General features: G+C 37.8%; 1 protein-coding gene and 1 pseudogene across 1 annotated transcript in view; one reads left to right on the forward strand and one right to left on the reverse strand.

Moving 5' to 3' along the window:
* Positions 1-18,768, forward strand: part of LOC149145670 (protein S-acyltransferase 11-like) — a 222,231-nt gene that overhangs the window by 158,165 nt on the left and 45,298 nt on the right. The gene's annotated exons all lie outside the window — the stretch shown is intronic.
* Positions 5,970-18,768, reverse strand: part of LOC149145671 (uncharacterized) — a 47,685-nt pseudogene continuing 34,886 nt past the window's right edge.

Consider the following 18,768-nt stretch of genomic DNA (forward strand, 5'->3'; position numbering starts at 1 on the left):
TTGTAGCCAGCGTCCTTCTCTTCATTGTTTGATCTATTCTCCGTTGGCAGCTATCAAGATAGCAGCCTTCTATCACTGCAAAACCGTCCCCTCTCCAACGCTGCCTCTTGTTGCCACCCTGCTCGCAGACCAAGCCCTCTCCCTTTCTCCTTCAAGACCTGCGTACGGCTGTCTCTTTGCTACCACACATCCCCTGTCTATGCCTTTGCTGCTCTCCCAAATCGCATTTTTCTGTGTGATCGTCCATTTCTCTCTGCCGCGCTGTCCCTGAAACCTGCAAAATCTCTGCCTTTTGCTCCTCAACTGCTGCCTTTCCCTCAGAGCTCCACGATACCCCGCGATTTTTCTCTCTATCATCGCACTGTTTCCTGTCTCCACGCCGACCCTGCCATACCTGTGTCTTTCTCCGCGCGCAGTCACTCCTGCAAACACCCAAACAACAAACCCGCAAGTCAAAAAACTCTCCACGCTGCCTTGCATCCCGACCCTTCCTTCTGTCGCTGTCCAGGCATTCCTCACGCAAACCTGCAAACTCGGCTTCTACCTTCACCTGCGTATTCACTTGATCGCCCTTGCTGCAGTCATTCCCCGCCATCGTAGCTCCTCAAGCTTTTCCTAATCCGCACCAGCAAGCAGGCATTTCCTTAGTCGATTTTTTTTGGATTTGGTTTCTAGCTTAGGATTGTTTGCGTCGATATTTTCTTAGGTAGATTTAGCATCCAAATTTTAAATTAGAACATACGCTTTTGTTTTATGATAGGTGATAGCTTTAGTTTTAGATTTTGATGAAATTTAGTTTAGGTTTAATTATATTTAGTTTAGTTTAGTTTTGTGATTCTAGTTTTTCATTTATTTTTAGTTTGTGCTGAATTTATTTTGGTTTTATTTAAAAACTAAAAAGAAATAAAATTAGAAAATCATAAAAAAAAGGCAAATTCGATTTCTTTGCTTTTTATGTTAGGTTTTTTGTTTTAGATTTTTATTTATATAGATTTAATTTTGTTTAAAGATAGATCTTAATAAAAAAAAATATATATATATAAAAATTTTGATTTTCCTTTTGTTAAGTTTTTTAAACTTCATTAGATTTAGGATTTCTCTTTGGTTTTTTAGTTTAGTTTAATTTTGTTTTAAATTAGTTAGTTTTGTTTAACAATTTTAAAATCATAAAAAAATAAAAAAAATATATATATAAAAACATAAAAAGTGTTCTCTTAAATTAGATTAGATTTTAGATTGTAGATTGTCTTTTTCTTTGGTTTTTGATAATAATAATAATAATAATAATAATAATAATAACTACTAACTTTTAGACCTTCTATTTTGTTTAGATTTATTTATTTAGATTTAAGTTGGCTTAGTCTTAGCATTTTTTGTCACGTTTCCAAATTTTAGTATTTTTCGCTAAGGCTAATAGATTTTTTTGATGTGGGATTAATATTTATCATTTTCATGTGGCTAAACATGCTTGAATGATCATTTAAATATTAGCTATATGAATGTGATCTTTGGCTAGCATTTAAAACTACATGGTTATTTAAAGCATTTATTCTTTCAAATTTTAATCGCTGGAATATTGTTAAGCCATTGAGCATTTATTGATTATCTCGCACTTGGTAAAAGCTAATTTTTGTTTGAGTTATTTGATGGTAAATGATTGTTAATGAGCTCATATTTCTGCAAGCATTTGATAAATAATCATTCAGGCATTAACTCCATAAGGCACTGGTCTATCAACTTAATAAAATCAAATAAGTGCTTGTTTGCCCTCGTGTCTCCCAACCCAACTGGTCCACAGTTGGTCATCCATTGCCCCATAGGGTCCACCCCCCTTAGCCGCGGGAGACAGGCTTAAACAGAGAGATCGGGGATCAGGGTAACAGCCCCTGGTCTGAGCGTTGTCGTGATAATCTGTGCAACAACACTCGCTAAGAGGGAGTGTTAGTTTTTGTTACATCGGATGTGTTCTAGCCACGAGATTTTGTGGAGAGGCTAGAATATATGTATTCTCTAATACCCAGAAATCGTTTCTAGAAATTCCACCTAGAGACGACTTAATTAGATTTATTAATCAGTTTTTAATATTTCCTAAGTCTAAACTTACGAAATATGATTAATTAATCAGAATTAATTAAGTCATGGTGTGAATGTTCTAGAAACTCACATGGATCGACAAGGAAATAATCTGGGCCATTGATTATGTTTTAATCTTGGTCGTTGGTGCTCCAACAAAAGATTATAAGAAGTCGATCGGTAGATGGAGAACATATCAGTGCAGTTACTCGGTTGCCCATGCAGATCGATTTTCTTAGTGGCTAAAGTTCAATAGAGAAGATAGGGCCAGAGGGTGAGTTGCAAGAGAGAGAGAGAGAGGGTATCGACAGTGGTCTGGGAAGTGCAGGACGAATTTAGGAAGAGATAGCATGAGGAGAGACGCAGTCCACTAGAGCACTGCACAGAGGGTGACAGAGAGACACAAGTGTATGGGCAAAGGGTCCATCTCAGGGTCGGGGAGTCACTATGGAGAGTAAGAAATTCGTTACTAAATTTCTCTCAGTATTCTTCCTTTGTTTTGCTGTCCGAATTCTTGTACTTGAATTACTGCTGGGAAATTAATAAAGAAACCCTTATCTACGACATTGATTTTCCTGCATTGGGTTTTTATGGGGATAATTGTCCAAAAATAATTGTGTCAATATCTTTATGTGTGTGCTAGAATTTCTCTAATCTTCCAACATTTATTTTTCTTCCGCAGTATTTGTTTTGTGAAGGCTGCAGTATATATGTTTCAATATTTGCCATAGGAAACTGCAAATATCTTGTTTAATTAATTTAACAAATAGAAGACATATTATCAGTTGTTGTAGTAGAATCCTGGGTTTCATAATTTTCACACCTGACGCACAACTTGTAGGAAGAATCAACAATACATCTCTCGAACCACAAGGTCTCACGGCACACAACCTATAGGAGGAATCAAAAATACATGTCCTGGACCACAAGGTCTCACGTTTGTTGACCACTACATGTCAACGACCCATAGTAGCACACCCTCTTTTTTCGCGAAAGGGATAGCGCCTGATCGATGTGTTCGTGTCGTACAACTATCGTCATCAGTTTCACTTCCAAGATATTATGTAAACCCTTTCTGCATGTGTATAATGTAAATAATCTCAGTAGATCTGTGTCGTGTATGTAATTGCCTAGGTAAACCTACTTTTCTGGTGATCTACATTCTGGGAGGTTTTTTGTCTCACTGATCCATTCTTGGATGGTCGAAGAGTTTTCCTTCAGTCTTACCCCAAAGCCAGAATGGATTTTGTCACTGGGATCTTAGGGGAGTCCTAATGTTATAGATCGAGTCTATGTAAAAGTGATTTGGGAATAATCCTAACTATTTGGTTAGGTTTTTTTATTACAAATTGCTTGGTTTGTTGGATTATATTTGTGTCGCAGAAATGGGTAATCTGTGAGGGTCTATTATAGATGGGGTTTCTCCCTTATGATGTAAAAAATATAAAAATCATGATGTAAAATGTCTTGAGGGTTGGAAAAATAATTTATCCCCTCATAAGTTAATTAATTAATTTTTCTGGCAAAAAAATAATTAAAATCCTAATCCAAAAATTTAATTAATTTTAGGTTCTATAATCAATGAATGAATTGAATTGATTTACAATGAGCAGTGAAGTTCAATAAATAATACAAAAGTATTTACAAAAACAACAAGTTTCTATTAAGAAATAGAAACAAGAAGTTTCTAATAAGAAACTGCTAATAAGATCACCGACGATCTTATCTACATAAATGAGCATTAAACACTAAAATAGCATTATTCTAATACACTCTTTACATCCATCTGATGGACTTTCCAACCGAACTGAGCTGCTGAGGCAAGGACGAGCCTTATAGTACTCATCTTGGCTTAAGGAGCAAAGGTCTCCTCATAGTCTATGCCTTCCTTCTGTGAGAACCCTCGAGCAACAAGGCGAGCCTTATACTTGTCTAGGGTTCCGTCAGCTTTGTATTTCATTTTATACACCCATTTGCAGCTAATGGGCTTCTTCCCTGCAGGAAGATCAGAAAGGGTCCAAGTGTGATTCTTCTGAAGACTTTGGAATTCAGCTTCCATAGCTTGTTCGCACTCAGGTATACCCTTAGCCTCTGAATAGGTTTGAGGCTAAAAAACACTATGTAGGTTAGCCATAAGAGCAAAATTTACTGTAGGCTGCTGTTTGCTCTTATTTCTGGAAGTTCTACCTTCAAGGAGCTCATTATCCTGGAGATCACCAATAGTTTTAGCCCACCATTTAGGCCGGAGAGTAGAAGAACCAATATTTGGAGTAGGTGGAGGAGGCTCAGGAACAACAGGAGCAGCGAGAGGAGGATTATTTTCTGGAGGGAACTTAGGTAGTGCATCATCAAATACTGATGCTGCATCATCCCTCCCATCAGGTGGACCTAACGGAAGAAGAACACTATGAGGCTGATCCTCAGAACACTGCTCAGAAGGAGGGGATTGAAAGAACCCTCTGTCTTCATCAAATACTATGTCCCGACTGAAGATAAGACGATCAGTGTCTATATCTATTAGCCTATAGGCCTTGTGGTGATCACTGTACCCTGTCATCATGAGTTTCTGGCTTTTGGAATCCAACTTAGAGCGCTTAGTAGCTGGAATCCAAACATATGCAACCGAGCCAAACACTTTGAGGTGATTGATCTTAGGCTTATGACTAGACCAAACCTCTTTTGGAGTCTTCCCCTTAACAGCCTGAGTAGGTGATCGATTAAGAAGATAGACAGCAGTAAACACTGCTTCAGCCCAAAATTTGTTTGGAACACTCCTGTGTTGTAACATGGAACGAGCCATTTCAACAACTGTATGGTTGCGACGTTCGACAACACTGTTTTGCTGAGGAGTGTAGGTTGTAGTTAACTAGTGTTTGATGCCATGGGTATCACAGAAGTTGGAGAAAGTAGAAGAACAAAATTCCCCCCCGTTATCTGTCCTAAGAGTTATGATATTACAGCTAGACTCTTTTTCAACTAAGGACTTAAACTTCTGAAAGATACTAAATACATCAGACTTGTGTTTTAGAAAGTACACCCACATCTTTCTACTGAAATCATCTACAATAAGCAAAAAATTTTTGCAACCAGGAACTGAAGATGTATTCATAGGACCACAAATATCAGCATGAATTAACTGGAGTACCTTAGATGTGCGCCAAGATTCTCCATCCTTGAATGAAGATTGATGTTGCTTGCTAGCTTGACAGGCGCCACACACTCCCAACTGCTGAGTCTGAATATCAGGTAACCCTGACACAAGTCCCTCCCGAGATAGCTGAGAGAGATACTGAATGTTTAGATGCCCATATCTCTGATGCCATAGAGTGCTGATGGGAGAAACACGAGCTGCTAGAGCCACTTCCGGAGAATCACCAGTGTCAAGAAGCCTATATAGGCCATCATCCTCTAGGCCAACAGTAACCGTAAGACGAGTTTCCCTGTCAATAATGGAGCACTTGTGCGCACTGAACACCACATCGAGTTGAGGAGAGTGCCTCATAATCTAGCTGACAAACAACAGATTAATTTCCATACCAGGAACATAGTACACATTCAGGAAGATGAGTGTGCGCCCATCACACTGGATCTGAACCGTACCTCTGCCAACCACTGTGTACTTCTCACCTCCGCCGAATACCACGGAATCACTGAAAGATGAGAAGTTAATAAACCAGTCACGCCTGTGAGAGAAATGACGTGATGCACCAGAGTCAATGTACCAGGCAGAAGATGGGGCATGATCTAAGGACCTCTTAGCCATAAAGGCGTAAAAGGCAGATTCCTTCTGCTCAGAATGTTCTACAACATTCGCTTTCTGATGAGATCCTCCCTGCTTCTTCTGTTCAGAAGCAATTCTCTATTGGCAATCTTTCTTCATGTGGCCGAACTCTTCTCTATTGGCCATCTTTCTTCATGTGGTCGAACTTGTGACAGTAATTACACTGCACATTTTTCTCAATATAGCAAACTAGCAATGTGTGGATTATAAGACCACATTCTGTCACAACACGAGCCTTTGGAGGAAGAAGCGCTAGGCCTGGAATCACCATGGCCAGCACAACACTTGCAATGATGAACTTGCAAATGGATCTGAGTGCCATACTAGCTAACCAAATATTGAGATCCTAGTAGTTGTGCACAACAAACCATACAATTGGCAAGCTTGTTGAGACAACAAATATGAAATAAGATGATAGGTTCTTCTTGATGAAAAACTGCGATATATAAAAACCATCAATAATTGGTGCGGGCAAGAACTTGAGTGGTATGCCGATGACAATCGACCCGGTTGAAGCCACCAAAATTGACAAGCTAGTAAATGCAGCCAAGCCAAAAGCATCGTTAACCAGACCAATCCCATAACCTCCTGCTGCCAATGCTCCTCCTAGCATGATAATTGTCACCAGCACATAATTCCAGGGAGGCGCAACGTGCAAATATCACCCGAAGGAGTAAAAGACAACCCTGATTTCCAGACACACAATCACAACCAACAGTGCAATTGCGCCATTGACGATCCGAATCTGCTAAAGCGAAGCAGGATCCTTCGAAATGTACCACAATGCGCCAAAAGCCGATGCATATAATTGAAACAACAGGGGCACAAAAAAAACAGGAAGAGGTCGCAGACAGTGGCCATGGAAGAAAAAATGACGGAATGATGAGATCCGATGTAAAACAATAGAGGCAAAAACAATAGAGTTATGGTATGAAGTGTGCATTCAAGTGGACCAAGAATCAGGGCTTCATCTGCAAGTTGACCGTCATATCATTTTCGGCCTTGATCCTGAAAGACGACTGCCGTGGCAGAGAATACAACCAGTAGAAGATGCAGAGAATCGTCATAAAATAATAGGGCACGTGATACATTCCCACGGCCGCCACGGCCCCCCACGTCTAGATTACCGATGTTGTGAATGGAATACAGGCGAACAAGAGCTGCTCTAGGGTTACGACTATGGATGGATTCTCGAGCTGGAGCCATCGGAATTGAAGCGAAGCCCACACACCTATTAGAAAATTTGCCTCGCAGCACACGAGCACGACAAGTATGTATAGCGGCCAGGAATCTATAGCAGAGAGAGTCGAATCCCCGAGGACAAACGCCAACTGCGAGACTAGTAGGGTCGACCAGATGTCGAAGAAGGAGACCATAAGCCCGACCGTCAAAGTCGCCATTTCTACCAGGAGGGCTGCGCAGGGACTGAGGGCAATGGCGATTTAGGCGTTGTAGGCAAAAGAGGCCGAGGGGGAGAAGTGCTGCTGACCAGTCGAGTAACCACAAAAAATTTCTTCCCTGTTGTCTCAAATTTAAGCTAGATGGGTCTGCAGCCTTGCAGTCCCAAATTCGTTAGAATATCTCTTAATTGGGCCGCAAATCCAATAAATCAAGCTGTTTCCAACGAACTTGCAAACAGATTGCTTCAAATTTGCCTCAGGGAAGGCCAAACTGCCTCAGGAAAAGCTCACGGACGAGGGATTTTCCGGTTTCGTCAAGAGTTGTCCCCGTCTCTTGCGAAAACCTACGAAACAAGAGAGTAAGCAAAGAACGAGATTTGACAGGTAACAGATTCATTCCAGAGTTTCGGAAAGCAAACGCGACACCCAAAAAAAAATTGTGGCTCAGAAATTGTGACGCCCAGTAATTTTTTTTTCAAACTCCTAGAGAGCAATTTCAAAATGAAGCATGAAATTTTTCAAACAATGAAAAATTATTTCGAAAAAATACTCGAGCTTTGATACCATAATCAATGAATGAATTGAATTGATTTACAATGAACAGTGAAGCTCAATAAATAATACAAAAGTATTTACAGAAACAACAAGTTTCTACTAAGAAATAGAAACAAGAAGTTTCTAATAAGAAACTGCTAATAAGATCACATATGATCTTATCTACATAAATGAGCATTAAACACTAAAATAGCATTATTCTAATATCCTAGGTAAATTTAAATTCTCCAAAGGCAAAATTTGCCGGTCCTTAAAAATCAAAATTTAAAAGGTCCCAGGACTAAGGTAAATTAATTATTTTGCTAAACTTTAAGCCTTTGGTCCTTGGGGGTGAAGTCAAAGTCAAATTTTTAGGAAATTAACTCAAAATTTTTATTTTTGAGTTAATTAAAATGCATTTAATTGAAAAATTCGAATTTCCTCAAGAATTTAAAATTTCGACGGATGAGATTAAATGAAATTTTGATCCTCATCAATGGTCGAGATTGCTTTGACGAGGATCACTTGAACTAGCTGTTGGAGGATTTATTTTTAAATAGGAAGTCATTTGTCAGTCCATTCATTCGACCTTTGAGTCATGTGCTAAACGAAAAGCTCTTGTGTAATTTTTATTCGGATAATAAAGAAAGACTTTGGGGTTTAAAAGAAAAGACTTTTTTTGAATCTTTATGACATTTGATTTTCTTTATATATATATATATATATATATATTTTTTTTTTTTTTACAAAATCAAAATTCAAAAAATATAAAAATTTCTAAAATCTAAAAAATCCTAAAAATTAAAAAAATCTAATTTTTTTAAATTCTGGTGACTAAGGAATTAAATTAAAGGGATTCGCGCATTCACATTAAAATTTTTAATGTGGCCTATGGCCCATTAAAATTTTAATTTATTAACCCTTTTGATTTATTTTACTTCTTCAATTTGTCTAAGGAATAATTAAGATGCTAATTTAAATTTCCTTGGTATTTTTTGGTTCTAAGTGCAAAATCTTAAATTTTCATGATTCTTCCATGGTCAAGGTGCGATAAATGTTTTAAATTATATTGGCTATAGGAGAAATTTAATTAATTCTAGATCTGGGTTATTAAAGAAGATCATTTTTAATCTAGAATCATTGTTTAGCATTTAATTTTCATAAGTTTTCATGGGATTTAATTGCTAGATTTATTGCAGTTTTAAGCATTTACATTGATCATTCATGATTGTCACTATTCGTCACATATTGGAAAATTGTTCTGGATAACTTGTTATTACGTAGTCTTTGGTTAAATCACATTAAAGGTACCGGTCTGTAGTCATTTTTATATCGTGATTGTGTCTTATTTAGCCAAGGCTTGCTTTAATTTTATCAAGTTGTTCATCCTTAAAATCTCCTAGAGCCTGTGTTCCACAGGTTATACTCATCCATTAACCTTAGGGTTTAAATGGAGTGAGTAAGGATTAGAGTGACAACCCTTACTCTGAGCGTTGTTGCGCTGCCTAGACACTTTGTGCGACAATATCGTCACACAACCTATAAGAGATGGTCCATAATATGATGCCATGTAATCAGTGTTCCCTCTTTAAGGGGATTCTCAGTCATTCCAGTTTCTTCATATAAATATCAGCAACTAGTTCAACATCAAAAATGTAGCCATGGTGAATCTCAATTCTTTATCATACACAACAACATTCAGTTGCTTATTTAGCTTCAACTAGGGCTTCTCTCGGAAGCAAACATCAACAACTATCAACAAACAATAGTAGACCTTAGTAGTGGTTTCTCACAGAGGTGAATGTTAGTGTTCGTAGTCGAATCCGGTAGATAATAAGTGTCTTCTCATAGAAGTAGGCATTAACAACCATGCTAGCTAGGGTTTACAGATCCAAGATCAATTTTTTTTGGACATCCAAACCCTGGAGGATCAAGAAACCCTAAATGTACATCCTCGGTGTCTTGCCAAGATATTAGATTTTGGGATTTATTCATCAAGAGGAGACTTTGATCTCCCAATCTAGACCACGAAACAGAGAGAGTGAGAGGCACCAAAATTTCGATTTTTCCTTCCTCCTTAGGCTTCCACAAACTCGCATTCACTTCGGCTTCTCGACAACAAACTTCACACCTTTTCCCAGCTACAAGAGAACTTTGCACTTCTTCCCAACTACAAGAGAATTTCACACTTTTTCACAACTACAAGAGAATTTCGCACTTCTTCCCAACTACAAGAGATATCGAACTTGTGTGAGAGAATGATGCTCCAAATGAATTCGATGAGCTTGTATTTATAGGCTTCATGTGAGGTCGAAGAGGGTCCTTAGGCCAACTTGATCTTCTTCTAGGCTGACATAATTCATACTGACATAATTCTTTAAAAGTACCATGACTCTATTGACTCAGAATAAATCCTAGAAGTTCTCAATGGGGACTTTGACCTAAAACATGGTGACCCAAGCATGAAACCCATGCTTTAATAAGTCACAATAATTATAATAAAAATTCATTTCTTTATTCTTTTGACGACTACATTACATGATGACTCAAGTACATTAATGAAGACTGAACATAGTTACATTTTCCAACACTCTCTCTTAACTAGGGAGGTATTCATAATGTACAAATACAATGGAAGATCTCAAACTATATGAACCATGAAGAACTTTAGGCACCACAATGCCATGGACTAGATTCCTGACCAGGGCAATCTATCCAAGTGGTCTCTCAACAATTTAGGCACCACAATGCCATGGACTAGATTCCTGACCAGGGCAATCTATCCAAGTGGGAATAAGGTGGACTCAAGCTTTCAGCCCCTCTAGGTACCATCAGGCTTACTTGCTAACAACCAACCCAAAAATCTAGGTGTGTTTCCAAAACAGAGCTCAATAACCGACACCACCTTTCCAACTTCGAGATCTAGAAATCAACACAAAGTGCCGACCAGATGTCTTCCCAGGCAATGCTTCACTCACAAAGCCTCAACACCCCCTGATCCAGTAGATCAAGGACCACAAATCTCTCCGGATCAAACTGATCGGTAACCAATATGCTATTAAAACCTTCGAGAGATTCACAAGTACAAACACAACCCCAATCGGCAATATATTTTCACATGTACATGATCAAAACAAACCTCCGGGGTCGTACTTGATGTTTCTCCTCAACTCAATAGGACTAGGAACCGAATCTTTGATAGAAGATTCCTCAATACTTTCCTTTTCTACTTCTCATGCAACAACATATCCTCCAAAATTCATTCTTCAATCAAAACCAAGCTATACCCTCCCTCTTAACCAGGAAGCACCTCTTCATCCAGACTCCCTCTTAATCTTAGGGAGATCTCTTCTATGCATGCTTCCTCCGGGAGATCAGTTTATTCTTTTTGTCGTCAGAGAATCTTTTGTGGTTTCCAACCATTTCATCAGAGTTATCCTCATCATGCTTATCACATCAACGAACATCTTCACCATATTGAAGATTGTGTACTTGCACAACTTAGATAGCAAGTACAACCAAATCTATAGAAGCATGAAGTTAGCCATATCAAAATCACGAAAGCATTTCAACTTTATACATATCAGATACCTAGACTTAATTACAAACAAGAGACATGTACTCTTCAACATCTTGCTAGGGACTTAGTCACAAACCCTAGACTACTTCATAACAACTTTCATTCCATCTAGGGTTTCAATGTTACTTCCAAAGGTATGACATACCTTCCTACAACATATAGCAAACCCTAGAAACAATTTAGACAAATATAAAGCATCTAACAACCTTTCAAAATTCATATGTTAGACTTCTTACTAGGGTTTCATACAAATCCTAGATTTCATACAAAGGAATCAATCAAAACCAATCACAACTTAGTCACTAACATGACCAACTTCCACTAGGGTTATTTGCAAACCCTAGATTTTCGATCAACCATCAATCCCAACCAAAAACTCAGATTTCAACAATTTTACACAAATCTCAAATTATCATACTTCAAAGGTTTTTACTATGACTAAGGTTCAACTCCGAAACCCTAGAATTCCATTTTCATAATCTCAACAATCATTATATAAATAGATCTCAGATTGTTATATCACACATATTAGACAATTTAACTACTACTAGGGTTTAAAATCACCATCTTAGAATCTCAAACAAGGACTTCCATTATATCCTAAGACGTATGACCATCAATACCTAGGTCAAGACACATATCTAGAATCTCAAACAAGGACTTCCATTATATCCTAAGACGTATGACCATCAATACCTAGGTCAAGACACATCTCTAGGAATTCATATCATACATAAGCATATCATATGTTTGATAACATTAATACATCTGACCTAGACCAAGCTAGGGTCTCAACCAAAAGGACATAGCTATATATGCCTAGATTTCATCATCATGCAAAGACATTTCATATCATGAGTTAGTCAAACCCAAATTCACAATGATCAATAAGATTTAGACTCACAACAATCTTGATTACACTAGGGTTTGATCAAACAAACACACCCATACCAAGGAAAACATTTCTAGGACAATATAAGGGTCTTGCTCACACCTTCCACGAAACCCTAATGGGCTAGGGTTTCAATGTAGAAACATAGCAAACCCAACATTACCAAAACTTCAAAGGTTTGGGATTTTAGATCTTATCATTCAACCCTAACAAGTTAGGTTTCCCTGATCATACCAAAATCCCAAACATGACATCTTCAATAAAAACTTCAAACAACATTTCACAATATCCCTAAGCAGCTTAGTGTTTCAGACATTCACATTAGCATACCCTTCGGTTAGGATTTTCTAGAAGCTGTCTAGGGTTCTAAAAAATCAATTAAGAATATGAGTGGGGTGGGTAAATTTATCAAGAGATGAATCACCCAAGATAAGAATCATTATGATTCAATATGGCTAGACATAACAATGTTAGTCATATATTTTCAAATGAATAATCTTTTCAATATAAAGAAATCAATGTATTTAAAGCATACCTTTATTCCTTGACCAACCTTGTCTTGAGAGATCCTCCTTCATACTCCTTGCAGATGTTTTCCCTAATCAAGACAATAGAGGGAGAATGGTGATTAGTATTTAATATAATCAAAACTAAATGAATACATGAAACCAAAACTGAAAGGAAATGAGATACTTATCTTAGGGAGTTGTTGGGGGCTCCCTCCAAAGCTTGAGGGATACCTACAAACTTATAAAAACAAAAAATGTCTTTTCCAAAACATGTTAAAGACCTATAAATTCTAAAACATATAAAACAAGATATATAAAGCTACAAGCAAAGGACTTAGTAGTGTAAGTCCCTAATGTCAGACTCTTCGGGCTTGGCCTTCTTTGAGTCTCCTTCCTCAACAAAGTTAGCATGATCTCTATCTCTCTTCTTATTCTTTGGATTGTCGGGACAATCACTCTTGTAGTGACCCTTCTTATGGCATTGATAGCACTCTATCTTGGACATGTCAACTTTCTTCCTTGGTCCCTTCGATCTCTTTCCTTTATGTTGAGCAATGTAGGCATTTGAAACACCTTCAGAATTGGAAACTAAAGAGATCCTTAATTCTTCCTGACTGCAGGCAGTCCACAGTTCTTCAAAAGTGGGAGCTTCCTTCCAATAGTTAAGAACTGCAACAAATGCATCCCAAGTAGGAGGTAATCCTAATAGGGCAGTGATCACGAGTTCTTTGTCTAGAACAATTTCATCAATGGCCAAGAGATCATCCTTGATTCTAGATATATTCACAAAGAAGGTTGCCACAATGTCTTCTTTAGTCATCTTTGTGGTCCTTAGCTAGTTCTTCAAACTTGCTACTTGACCAATGTTCTTAATAGTAAATAACTTTGACAATGCTTCATACATTTCCTGAGCATGACCGATGTTAGCTATGAATGGGAAAAGGTTGTCCTTTATTCCTTCTACCATCAAAGCCATGACCGCCAGTTCTAATTCCGTGTATTTCACTTTGTCAGCATCATTGGAATCCTCTATAGGCTTCTTTACTTTTCCTCTGACCAAGTCTAGAACCTTGTTCTTTTCAAGGATTAGGTCATTCCTCTTCTTGCAGGACCTATAGTTAGAGACCCCTTCAAGTTTGTTCTCTCCCTTGATTGTGTTAGATATCTTCCTTGATTATAGTAGACTCGTTCCCTAAGATATTCCCTTTGAATGGTTCCTTGATCAAGTGCTTGAGACTGCCTTTTACTTCCTTTACCAAAGCTCTAATACCATGTTAGAAAATCAGAAAGGCAGAAAGATTTTTTTATACTTGATAATTACTTATGATGTTTCTTATTATTAAGATTCTTTATATCTTCTTTCTTTTAGTTCATCGAGCAATTACCAAAGCAACGACACATAAAACAATAGACACCAGATGTAGGCACTATGCCAAGGCAAAACCCCCCTCGAGGGGAAAACCCAGTCAAGATAATTCTTCTTTTCAATAGTATTCTTTGAGACTCTTCACCCTAGACCAAGACCAAAACTTCCCTCCATACCAAATCAGCCTTCCAGATCTTCGACCGCTGCCAACGACTTCGACTAGGTAGCAGCTTCTGGCAACAGATGACTTCCGGCAACAAACGGCTTCCGACAACAACAAAACTTAGGAGACTTTGATCTCCCATTCCAGACCATGAAATAGAGACAGAGAGGCACCAAAATTTTGATTTTTCTTTTCTCCTTAGGCTTCCACAAACTCGCATTCACTTCGGCTTCCTGGAAATAGACTTCGCACCTTTTCCCATCTACAAGAGAACTTCGCACTTCTTCCCAGCTACAAGAGAATTTCGCACTTCTTCCCAGCTACAAGAGAATTTCACACTTCTTCCCAGCTATAAGAGAAATCGAACTTGTGTGAGAGAATGATGCTCCAAATGAATTCAATGAGCTTGTATTTATAGGCTCCATGTGAGGTCGAATAGGGTCCTTAGGCTGACTTGATTTTCTTCTAGGCCGACATGGTGTGTAGATCAGTGTTGATAATATCGCCGAGATATCGGCGATATTCGGAAATATCGCGATATTTTCGGCTTTTGAAAATATCGCGCGATTTCTGAAATATCGCCGATATTTCGGAAAATATCGCGCTACGATCGAAAATATCGCCCGGTGACTGTAAAAAATTTCTGCATGGCCTATAAAAATCTGATTTTGGTTTTTTTTCATATCATTTTCATTTCTGATTGCCGGAGAAGGAATGGGAGAGCTATGTGGTCACTGCCAAGGAGGGTTTGAGTGTTCTAGGCCCTAGTATTGATATGCTATTCATGGTAATGTTAAATTCGTAAAGTAAAAGTGACATTCTCCTTAATCTTCATTTTCATCCTTTTACTTAAATTTTTAACATTACCATGAAATGACTCAAGATGTTTGAGAGTGGTTCCGGCCTCACTGGATTTCATATGGAGAAAGTAGAATTTTATATTTCATTCAAAATGCAGCAGACTTATCAGTTTTTTAGGATTTCAGGATTGGGAGATTGTAATGTTTCCAGGTGACACCACCTGCCCGAGCTACCCCTGCCACCAGTAGAGGACATAGTCTACCTCCTATAGCTCCTACTTCTAGTTCTTCAGCTTCTAGAGCATAGCAAATTCCACTGCCAACTCCACCAACACCAGCATCTACATCTAGAGGGAAAGGGAAAGCTTGGCATTTTCTCGCAAGAGGGGCAGAGGAAATCAATAGGATTAGACTTTAGTTATTTTCTTATGTGCTTGTAAGTTGTACATGAACAATGAACATTGAATATTCAAGAATCAAGACCAAGCATATCACATTCTAATTTCTAAATAGTAAATTTTGATTCTATTTATTTTTTTTAAAGTGAACTATGAACTTTGAGAAGTAATTATATTTTAATTTGATTAGATAAGCTGCAACCTGCAATTTAATATGGATAAAAAAACTATATTTCGGTATATATATATATATATATATATAAAACGTGTCCCCCGTGTCTTGTTTCCAGGTCATTGCGTTTCGTATTGAATACTCGTATTTACGTGTCCTCCGTGTCTCGTGTCCTCGTGTCATGTGACTTAGCTTAGACAATATTGATGTATTGTCTCCGTGGAGGGTGGAGTCTGAGGAGCCCCTCTTGGAGGAGTCACCTTCATGGTTAGAGCCAGTGGCAGATGATCCATTAGAGTAGGGGCAACAAGAGGAGGACTCAGAGTCAGAGGAGCAGCAGCACTAGGAGCAGGAGGAGGACACTACGGGAGCATCAACATTAACACCATCTGCTATAGATATAGGAGAGCATAGCCCCATACCTAGCACTCATTATTTGACATTAGGTGCAGAGGCAAGGTCAGGGCCTCCTACTACTAGGGGCAGGTCTAGCAAACAGCCCATCATGTTTTCCTGTAAAACGGGGAGAGGGCAGTGATTTCAGATAGATAGCTGCTAGTTTTATTTGTTATGCTACATATAACTCATGATGATGAGATACTTTTATATATGTGATGTTATTTTGTATTGGTTCTCCACATTTGAGTCCTTGAATGGACAATTATCAGGGATCAGCAAGATTTGGTATCGCCTTTGATGTATCATTTCTATTTGACATCATATATATCAGTGTTTTCTTCATATTTATGTGCCAATGTGTTTATTTCATGTTGTTATTGTTTTATATGTTTAAAAATCTTTAAAAACTGAATATATTATGCATTTTTTATGCTTGCCGATATTTTCGCCGATATTGCCGATAAGATATTTTCTGGACCCTCGCCGATATTTTCCCGATACCGATATTATCAACACTGGTGTAGATTACATAATTCATATTTGACTCAATACTTAACCTTTTTACATGATTCAAAAGCCTAAGAAGGGTCTCTTTAAAAGTACAATGACTCTATTGACTCAGAATAAATTCTAGAAGTCCTCAATGGGGGCTTTGACCTAAAACATGGTGACCCAAGCATGAAACCCATGCTTTAATAAGTCACAATAATAATAGTAAAAATTCTTTTCTTTATTCTTTTGACAAGTACATTACACGATGACTCAAGTACATTAATGAAGATCGAACATAGTTACATTTTCCAACAACCCTCACTGCCAAGGTATCCTCTCAACAGGGACTAAGGTGTCATCTAGGCATTTTCCACTATAGGTACCATCAAGCTACAACCCTGGCATCCATTCGACAAGATACCATCTAGGCCTCCATGCCCTGACACCAACCCTTACAAGGATCTGGCTATCAACACTAAACCAGAGCTCCAACTAATACCCTCCCTCTGGGATCTAGACATCAACTGAGATCTCAATACTAACTAGGCCACGATGTCCTCCCAAGTACCATCATCATACAAGCAGTTTTATGGTACTTCATCTCTTCCTTTCAACCAATTCAGAGACATTTATAAATACGCCAACTTTTTAGGAAGATATCAACACATCCACCAATTCGAGCATGCTTCTAAAACTAACTTCTTGTTGGGAAGAGATTTCGTCAATACATCAACTTCTTGTTCATTTGTTGGCACATACTGTAGCTTCATGACCCCAATTAGTATTCAAACTTCCAATGTACATGTTCTTGTATGTTAGCATAATCTTTGGGGTTTTCCAACTATTCTGATGCTGCTTAGGCCATCACAATATCCAAACACATTTCGACAGAAGTGTTCTTCAATTTCTCTAGTAGCACCAAACTCGGCCTCAACACTTTAAAAAACATCCAATTCTTGTTCACATCTTCATCAATCACAACTTCATGAATAACCATCCTTAATGCTTCTACCATTCTCCGATCTCAAACATCCTCATGGCCTTCTCATAATGTTTTTCAACTATGGAGCAGTTTTACCAAGCTCCTTCTCAAGTAGGGAGATATACACTCCAAACTTCTTCTCTACTAGGGGACAAGTTCACCATCTTTAGCCACACAACCTCTTTCTTTCGCATCATCACATCATCGGAGAATTTCAACCCTCCGAAATATCATTCCTTCTATCCTCACTTGGCAACAAGTTCATCAACAATATATACTTCAATGTTACCAAGTTTGTTTTACGACTCCGTCTTTCCATCATGCTCAACATCATCATCAAATTTTCATTAGGTATGAGGTAGGTAAGCATCTTGAAGATTATGTACCTGCAAATCTTCGACAACAAGTTCAACCAAGCACAAATATAGAGCATGAAGTTAATTTTATTAATATATGGTTAGCATGTCGACACAAAGGGAGCATAATAAATCAGATTTTAGATATCAAAACCTAAACCTAGTTAGGTTTACAATCAACAAGGGTTACACATTTCATGCCTTAGAGTTTCACAACAATCTATACTAGGGTTTTGTTACAAACCCTAGATTCCTTTACCAAAATTAAACTTTAGATATTAACAACTAAAATCAATCATAGTGAAAGCATTTTACATCTAGGGTTTCATTATCATGCCTTAGAACCTCATGACAATATCTACCAGGGTTTTGTTGTAAACCCTAGATATAAACATCAAGACTTAAAAGTTAGATATTCAACAATTTTGACCAAGATAGGGTTTCAATCATATAGAAGCATACATACCTAGGGTTTCATTCCTAGAATTGTTACAAGGGTTTTGTTATAAACCCTAATTCATCAAACCCAAAAAATCTAGGGTTTCATACATCAAGAGATTAGGATTTCATTATATGTTTTTAGACTTTATCAACAAACCCTTAGTAGACTAGGGTTTCATCAACATACCCTAAGCATCAAAAGGCTAGGGTTTTTGCAGCAAACCCTAAAGGTTAGGGATTTACCAAAGTAAACAGAAAATAAAGAGTATGACAAGGGTTGATTTAATTTATGATTAATCACCCTAAATAAGAATCAATATGATTCAAAACCATAGATATGAGAGAGTTAGTAATATAAAGCAAAATTTCAAAATAATCATACCTTCTTTTATGAAGAAGACCCACTATAAATCTTGTAGTCATAAACATA

The sequence above is a fragment of the Pinus tabuliformis genome, chromosome X, assembly GCF_031772625.1.
Source record: "Pinus tabuliformis cultivar Carrire ecotype Pingquan chromosome X, CPIR1, whole genome shotgun sequence".
NCBI lineage: Eukaryota > Viridiplantae > Streptophyta > Pinopsida > Pinales > Pinaceae > Pinus > Pinus tabuliformis.